Genomic DNA, 8,865 nt, shown 5'->3' with positions numbered 1-8,865 from the left:
GTGGGGGGGGGGGGGGGGGGGGGGGGGGGGGGGCAACAAGGGCCAGTGCCCTTGGACCCCCCTATGGCCCCCCCTCTGAACGAAAAGTCTATGGTAGCCCCAATGAATTAGCGGCCTGCGGGCCACATCCGGCCCCAGCACATAATCTAATGACATATGACAACAAAAGTACACTACATGTATATTGTATGAAAGTATCTAAAGAGTGAGCTACTGTATATCATTTAGGTTTTACACAGGCAAAGCACTAGTTCAGCTAATAGCTTACTGTTAAAAACAAGCTGAAGTGAAAGCTGTCTGTCTTTAGTAACTGTTCTGGTTAGTTTGCCTGTACATTAAAATATGGCACATTATAAACTCAGCTGGTGGCTGAGACAAACCAGCCCTCCTCTCTACCAGCAGCAGCAGAGGGAAGAGGAGGGCAAGAGGGACTGAGTTGTTCATAATTTCTAAACTTCCCTCAGTATATTGATGTCAGGAATATGATTTATTTTACTGACATGTTAAATTTGTTTCCAGTGAGATATTAGTGACTTTGCTGCTGTAAATCCTGTTACTGCTCTAGAAACAACATGTAGTAAAAAAAAAAAATTGAAATAATATATGTAATTATTTAGTAATAAATAGGACTGATAAGAGCATTGATACCAATAGAAGTGTGTCAACAATTTAATAATGCATTGCATTTAAACAGCACTTTTCATACACAAAAAGTGATAACAGTAGCCTACTGGTCTAACAGGAATGTTTTGTTTTGTGTAATGTAATTTAATAAATATATTACTAAGTTACTGAAAAGATCCTGTTACTGAAACAAATAACTGTAAGTTGCTGAAACATACTAAAACATTACATTATATACAAAACAAGACATTTTGAAAGCTTGAACTTTGCCTTTGTCTCATTTGTCTCTGATTGAATGTGGCCCTCTGACAAAACAACTGGCCCCAGCCTGGCCCCCTCAATAAAATTGGTCTAGAACCGCTACTGTTTAACTCACTGCTGGTGTTTTTCTCTGCTGGCATTCGCGTTGTGTTCTGGCGCTTGCTTTCTCTCATTTGCTCGGCCTCGCGCGTGGGATAGGCCTACGCGGGGGTCTGCCGGGCGGTGCGTGTCACTGTGCGGTGTGCGGGTTGGGGTCATCACTTGCACGCTGATTGCGTGGCAATTTGGCGGTTTGGTTGCCCGTTCCGCGGCGGCACTGGCCTCTGTGTGCGTGCCGCGGTCGGTCCGGGTGCCGCTCTTCTACGGGTTCAGCCTTTTGCTTTCCGACGGCATTGCATTGTCAATGCGTCTTTGGCGTTTGCTGGTCGGGTCGGGGTCTTCTGCGTTCGCGTCGCGATTCGTCTGGGAGTTGAATTCTTTCCCACCCCTATTGGCTACTGGGGGTCTTGCCTGCTTGTCGCTGGAGTCGGTGTGGCGCGGTTGTGTTATCCCACTCTCACTATGAACTACATTCTAAAACAGGCTTATGTACATAATCATATACACATACAGACACACTCACCCACAGGCACTCAGACACATACAGTCTCACAGACACACAAAGGTTCTCCCTGGTAGAATCATTCTTGATGTTTTTCATTCAGTTAGGCCCCTACTTATTTAAATGTTAGGGATAGGGGGTTAGCGGTGCTGTTTTATGTTGCCTGATTTTTTTTTTCTCTCTCTCATTTTCATTTCTCTCTCAATTGTCTTATGTCAGCTGTTTATTGCTGCTGTTCAGCTGGTTGTGTCTTTGTGTGTTTGTGTTTATGGGTTTTTTTTGTTTGTTTTCTCCTGCCCCAAGCTGATGGCCTTGTAGGCTCATTTCTTTAGGACTTGGATGTGTCGGCTTGAATATTGCATTAAAGCCTATGTTTTGATGCCCCACTGGTCAAATCTGTTAAAGTGGGATATTTGTAACAAGAACACCAAACTAATGAAATAGTATGGTAAATAAAATTACATAACTCCATTCAAGCACATATTGTATATTTGAATTTGTTATTATGTAGGCTAATGTGAAACGAAACATTTTTATGCTCTGTGATGTCAGTAATCTTGAGTAGGCTTGTTCCCAGTAAATGTTTTGTTCTTGGCAGTCTGTGCACTCCTACAAATAAAAGCTTTATTAATTAATTAATTAATTAATTAGTCTTTTTAAGTAAAAGGCCAGCTAGTTTATTTAAAGAACAATTAATTGCCTAACATGTACAGATACATAACACATTAAAAAAGGATTTTATGGAACTCAAAATGTTAACTGAACATTTTTAACTCTATGGACATTAGGAACACTAACTGTAAAATAAGAAACCAAAGTATATCAGTCTATGATTCTTTAACTCATATTTATACATAGTTTTCAACTATTCTATAAACCGCATAATAGAATTCCTGAAATTCAGTTAGGGCTTTTAGTTTCAGTTTGCCACCCAAGGATTTCCAGTGGCCCCATTGGGCCACCCCTAGGAAAATTTTCTGGGAGCGCCACTTACTGGTAGATCGCTTTCTTTACTGATATGCTTATATGTTCCTTAAACGTAAGTCACTTTGGATAAAAGCGTCTTTTACCGGACTTGAGTGACCGACCATTTATGCCAACAGTTGAATTGGTTATATTAATTGCTAACAATAGTCAGTTATGCTAATTGCTAGCACTAATCGCTTCCATTTATGCTATGTTAATACTTCCAAGCACATTCATGTATTCCATCTTTGCACTTAAACAAAATTTTACAGTATTTGCGACCAAAACATGCTTAAATTATTTAAGAGTCAATACTGTCTTTTCTCACCATGTATGGGAGGGGGGTTGTCTGGAAAAGAATAAAGGGGTACAGTAGCCATATTGAAATTTATACTCATTATGTAGTTATTCACCTATTGTGCTGTCACTCTCACAAGGAATGCAGTAAAACTGCAAATTGTCTATCAGTTGATCTCATATGCATTTACTGCAATGTTCACCACAAATACATTGCAAAGTGGTTTAATACTGCAAAACCCCTTATGGGCCACAGTTACAAAAGAACAATTGAAACTGATGAGCACTCTAGTAATTAGCGTAAGGCTGTTAAATCCCTCCCCCAAACAAAACATTGTTAGCACTATTAGCTGTTAGCACAAGAACTGTAGCAGACAAATTATCAGTTTTAGTGTGCCCTGGAAATTTTGTGTTGGACTAACATTTCTGTATGCGTGTGTTTTCTGTGTTTGCAGTAGGCTACATTTCTCCAACTTAATTTCACTAAGTTTTCACAATAACTGCATCCTCTAGACCCCCAACATGGCCAAAACCTGACCCAAATCACGCTGAGCAGTGGACATTTGTTGGCTCATCATCCTTTCCAAGGCTCTCCATTATGGCTCTGGATGACAGATGTAGATACGGAGGTGTTCTCCCTCAGGCTGTAAAGCATGAGGCCTAACCTTCCTTACAGCAAAAGTAATGGTCCACACCTTTAATTGTCGTGGGCTGTTCATCTTCTTTAACAATAGCAGTAAGCACTGGGTCTGGGGAAAGAAAGGCAGTCGTGTCTGACAAAGGAAGTGATTTAGTTCTGGAGGCAATTCGTAAGCGAGTGTTGCAGGGGCAGCAGTAATGTGCGGAGAGAAAGATCATATGAAGTAAGAGGCGTAGCAGACACAATAGTAGCACACAAGCAACGCTAGATTCCCTAGATTTCTTTCCATTGGAAAGATTTATCTGAAAAAAGAGGCAGCAAAATGTACTATGTGTGTGTGTGTGTGTCCTTCATGGAGCGAGAGCTTGTGTTCTTGAAGTGGACATGGTGTTCTTTGAATTATAGATGCTGCAGGCTTAGAAAGTGAATCGGACAAAAGCAATGTTGTCGTCATAGCTGTATCAGTAAAAAACAACCAACACATCTCATTTTCAAAAATTGGACTATTTGCGTAGGTGATGTGTTTCACAATCTGATGCTTCCTCATTATTCCATTTGATGTCAAAACATCATTTGATGCTCAACTTTCAAAAGTCTGCTTTTAGTTCTGAGTTTGTTTTTGTTTGTTTTTTTATTCCTTGCTCTTGATGGGTCACTAGTGTACTGTCTGAATTAGACACGTAAAATAAGGAACATACAAGGATAGTTCCCAAATTAAAGCGTGTTCCCAGGGAAAGTTGAGGCCCATTAAAATGATAGATTGTGTGGTGTATGAGAAGGGATGCTTTACACCCACAAAACAGTCTAATTGCATTCATTCCTGTAAAAAGTCCACAAATGTTGAATCTAGATTCTCAGGCGTATTGGCAGCAAGCTGCTAGACAGCAGATGACTAGCTTCAAACGAGTAGCGAGGGGGAGGGATGTAAAATCTTGACAAACAGTGAGAGCCAGTGTCCACATCATCTCTCGCCCCTGACAGGCTTCCCCATGCATGAATTCAAAGCTGGTAAAACCATGGCTGGATTCATTTTGATCTGACATCCATCATGTAGATCAGTGTTGTGGTTTCACTGTACTGTGTCCACGATAAGATGTTTTGGCAATCGGCCCATGACATCTGTTAGAGCCAGTCAAGAGAAACTGGGACCAATTTGGCATTTCTGTCACAAGTCATTGTTGCTGTGTGGCTTTGAGCATTATTCATTCATATTATAATAATCTAACAAGTACCAAAATTATCCCCGATTGTAACTGTACAATGTCTTAACTGAAAAATGAAAAAAGAGCTTATATGAGCAACTGTATATGAAGCTAATCTTACTCATTCATTTTAGAAGTTTCAATTTGTGGTGCTATTGCCTCAGATTGTGTGATTCTGTAATGTCTCCAGATTCCCCAGCCCCCTATCTGTTCTGTTTCTTTACCCCAGAGAGGGTTTGCAAATTGGAAAATTGGGAGGGACTGCAGATTTTGTTCTCTTGTCATTTGTCAGAAGGAACCAGAAAAAGCCTTGCAGCCAGTTGCCGAGGGGTAAATGGGTTTTGTGTACTGCTTTAAAACCCTTAAATAAACTGCTTGATATGGTGCAATATTAATGACGGTAAGAGATGCAGACTAGACAAATGTCTGGGAGTCGAGGGCTCTTTAACTGATACCACTTTAAAAATTAGCCCTGCATGTACTCATCCAATCAAAGTGAGTCTGGATTCTCTTAATAGTGACAGTGATATTTAACCATGCAGTGATTTAGTTAATAGCAGTGTCCGAACTTGCTTAGAATAGCAGTCTCATAGCTGAGTTATAGAAATTCAGAAACTACTCGCAGCCAGCTTGTATGGCTGAGGCATGGCGGCATGTGTGTGGAAGGCGTTGGGCAGATGGGATGTGTCTGATATCTCTCACTCAATATAATGAGACGAGAATGCGCTTCACCAATCTTAAGGCCCGTCTGATGGCAAGAGACACAGTGCCCACTCATTCGGGAGGGATCTTTCCCCTCTTCAAAGATAATGAGATGACAATGTATTCAACTATCATTAGATAGAGACAGGGTTTTGGGGGGAGGATGGAGGGAGAAACATTCTACAGCACTCGTCTGCAGCCTTTGATCAGACGAGAAAAAGCGACTGTCTTTCCTTGTGTCAGTGCCGGACTCATGAAAGCTGAGCTAACTACTTTGTCACTGTCAGTGTCACTTTAAGGCCATTGTTTGTTGTGTTGTCCCCTAAGCTGGTGATTTTTCCACCTGGATTGTTAGCTGTACAGGAACACATCTCTGTGGTAAGACACCGTCCTGCTACCTGTGTGATATGTTAAATCTTTTCTCTCTCTGAATCTAGCCGCTTGACAAAAAATTGCTGCAGTGTAAAATCAATTTGCCATCACCTGGGAAGAGAAGACACAACATTTTGCCTGACATGGCACTTCATTGCAAGATGTCAAAAGTGCCGTGTTAACAGGCTTATTTATGCATGCTTGACGAGACAATCTTCTTCTAAGTTGACAGTTTGTTGTGGCACTTGTAGAGGGATCCATCTTGTCTTTTGTCCCTGTGGTGAAGATGATCCCTCACATGCTGTTTCTTTTTTTTTTTATTCTCAGTCTTTCTCCGAACACTGTGTTTTGACAAATAAACCATTCAAATCACTTTTTTCCCAGACATTTTTCAGTAAGCATTAGCCCAACTGATCTGCACTGAAGTTCTGAGGCTGTATTTTGACAGCAAACAATTATGCAGTGTTATTATTTATCTGGCAGATGAAAATGGTGTTTGATGAAATCCAAAATTCTGTGCCTGTAACATGTTATCTTTGTAATGCAATGATTTGTAATTTGTGAAAATTTTCATTTCTCCTAACTCCCCAAAATATATATTATATAAGAAAGCAACCTGGTGCACATATGTTATGTCTTCACAACCAACAATCAATACAATACAATGTTTGCAACTCATGCTGTGATGTTGCATCTTTCTCTCATCACTTTCCATTTCTGTTCACTGTCACACAAAAAAGAATAAAATAAGAGGGAGAGCTGCTGCCTCACTCCTAAAATAAATATTGAAATAAAAAAGACTGGGAGCACAGCTCAAAAATAGAACAATCTGTCTACATTTGTCACACAATTATGAGATATTGTTCAAAGTTTTGTGATGCCAGAATCCCTTTAAAACCTGACAAATCATCTCTCAAGTCAGAACTGATCTTCCTCGTATGTTTCACTTAAAACTCAGCACATGCTGATTTGAAAGTAGGAGAAGGAGACGCCTAACATCCAATTTCTGAACATTTCATCATCGTGTCTTAATAATTATGCAGGGTTATTAGCTCAAGTATTTGTCCTTGGCATTCTTAATGCCGGTTGACATTTATTATGAACAGTAATGGTATTGGAGATCTTTGATTTGCCGTTTGCGGTGGTAAGTGTGGTTGGGTATGTTCTCTGCAGTGCAACAGCACCCTCTCTTGATAATTTATGAAATGATGACATCACCATGTCGGAGCACACAGTATGTGAGTGTGTGATACTGGTGAAAACTCAAACTGATAAGATGAACTAAGTTGACCACTCTTTATCATACCCAGAATTTATGAATACATATTTTAATACAAAGTGCCTGAATTATGAGTTGACATTGTAAATTAACTACAAAGCCCTTATCCATTTTGCACTTTCTGTATTATTTTGTTCAACATTGATTGCCCAAATTCCACATTTCCGTATGTTCCTCCTTAAAACCCATTCTCTTAATAATTTGTTTCTCAATTTGCTGCTTTGTAATGATTGTGTTTAAAAGGGGAAATCAGTCAGGGACAGTGGATTTTATTTAAATTCATTCAGCATGGAAACATGAAACTTTAGTAAAGGAAATAGTTTCCTTCATAGTTTATATTTTACAGTCTATGTATTTGGGTAAATTGCCTGAAATGTCATTAATTTTTAATGGTTTGAATCTACAATTTTCAGAAAAGACTTTACTGTTTTGGGATGTATTGAGATGGCATACTTTAATTTTAATTAGTGCAGTCATAATTTCAGTACTAAATTGAAGGTGACTCAAATATACAATAATAGTGAAGCATTATTTAGCCAACATGTTAAATCCTTGGGATTAAATTTAAACTGAGGTAAGATGTTTTATTTCAGGTGATTTAGGTTGTGTTAAATACCTAAAAGGGTTAAATAATAGGATTGTAAGGATAATCAAAATAGGATTTCTATATCTGAGTTTTCCAGCTTCAGCTAAAACAAAGCATGCATCAGCAAGTCAGTGCTGTACCATCTTACTTCTAAATTATCAGTGAATTTTATTGCTTCCAGCAAAATATTTAGCAACAGTCAAATTGCTCTTGTGAAAGAGTATCGGATGCCATCTTAATGTGTTGTTTATTCTTCCAGCTTTGTTCAGTAAAATAATAACATACTGTGTGGTGAAGCACATCTTTCCTTGGGCCCTTTAAGCCAGAATCACACTTGGCAACCTGAAGACTCTGACGTAGTGTATTGCATCATAGTCTCACGTGACGCTGACTTTTTCTCACTGACTATGTGTTTGCTAACCTTTGGGTGGCAACTACTTGGACTTGGCAAAAACAGTTTAGTCTAACAGATGTGGAATTTAAGATTGGGCAATACTGAGTTAACCCCCAGGAGAAGAATATAACAGAAATGAATGGGGAAAACAATGGAATGTTGCACATTTGCGACAGTCATATCCAATGCAGGTACAAACTGAATTAAAGTATTTTCATCGTAATGGTCTCGTGTGTCTACAGCATTTACACTGTGCTTTTGAATTAACTGGATAGAGATATATATCGAGTAAGTATTCTACACTTTGGGGCTTTCTGTAATATTCTGAAGAGGTGAACTTAGGTGAAAGCTATTATCTTTTATTGATTTCCATTATAAGATCTGACAGGAGGAGATGCAGATAAACAGAAATTGGAAGTTTGAGAAGATTTATCTGTATATCAACTGAGATATGGATTGTGCAAAAAAGGGCTATAACTCAAAAATAAAAAGATAAAGTTACGTCTAATACTTTGTGTATTCTGAAGAGACCTACACATTTCTAAGTTACAACTGTACACGTAGACACATAAGCCAGTATTTTGTGTGTAAGAACTGTCAAAATATAACCAAACAAGCAAGAGGAGGGAGCGTTGGAGGGACCTTTTGGAAACTATTTGGATGGTAAACAATGAGAAAAACAAAAGCAAGCAATAGCAGTTGGTCGTCAGTCTGTTGATGCAAGTGAAAGAAAACCAGAGTGGTGTCAGCTAGCACGCTTGCTTGATTTAAAAAACGGGTGCTGCAATGAGAAGAAAACTGAGGTTAATGCTGACATCAAAGTAGCTTCCAAGACTGTTTAGTCAAAGACACACTTTAGTTTACGTAAAGCAAGAACAACAAGGGAAATCAGAATATGCCTTCTGATGGGGCCACATTCATCTCTAAACATGGATTTGAAC

Source organism: Micropterus dolomieu, linkage group LG19 (assembly GCF_021292245.1).
Source record: "Micropterus dolomieu isolate WLL.071019.BEF.003 ecotype Adirondacks linkage group LG19, ASM2129224v1, whole genome shotgun sequence".
NCBI classification, from domain to species: Eukaryota; Metazoa; Chordata; class Actinopteri; order Centrarchiformes; family Centrarchidae; genus Micropterus; species Micropterus dolomieu.
Note: the sequence above shows the minus strand (reverse complement) of the source record.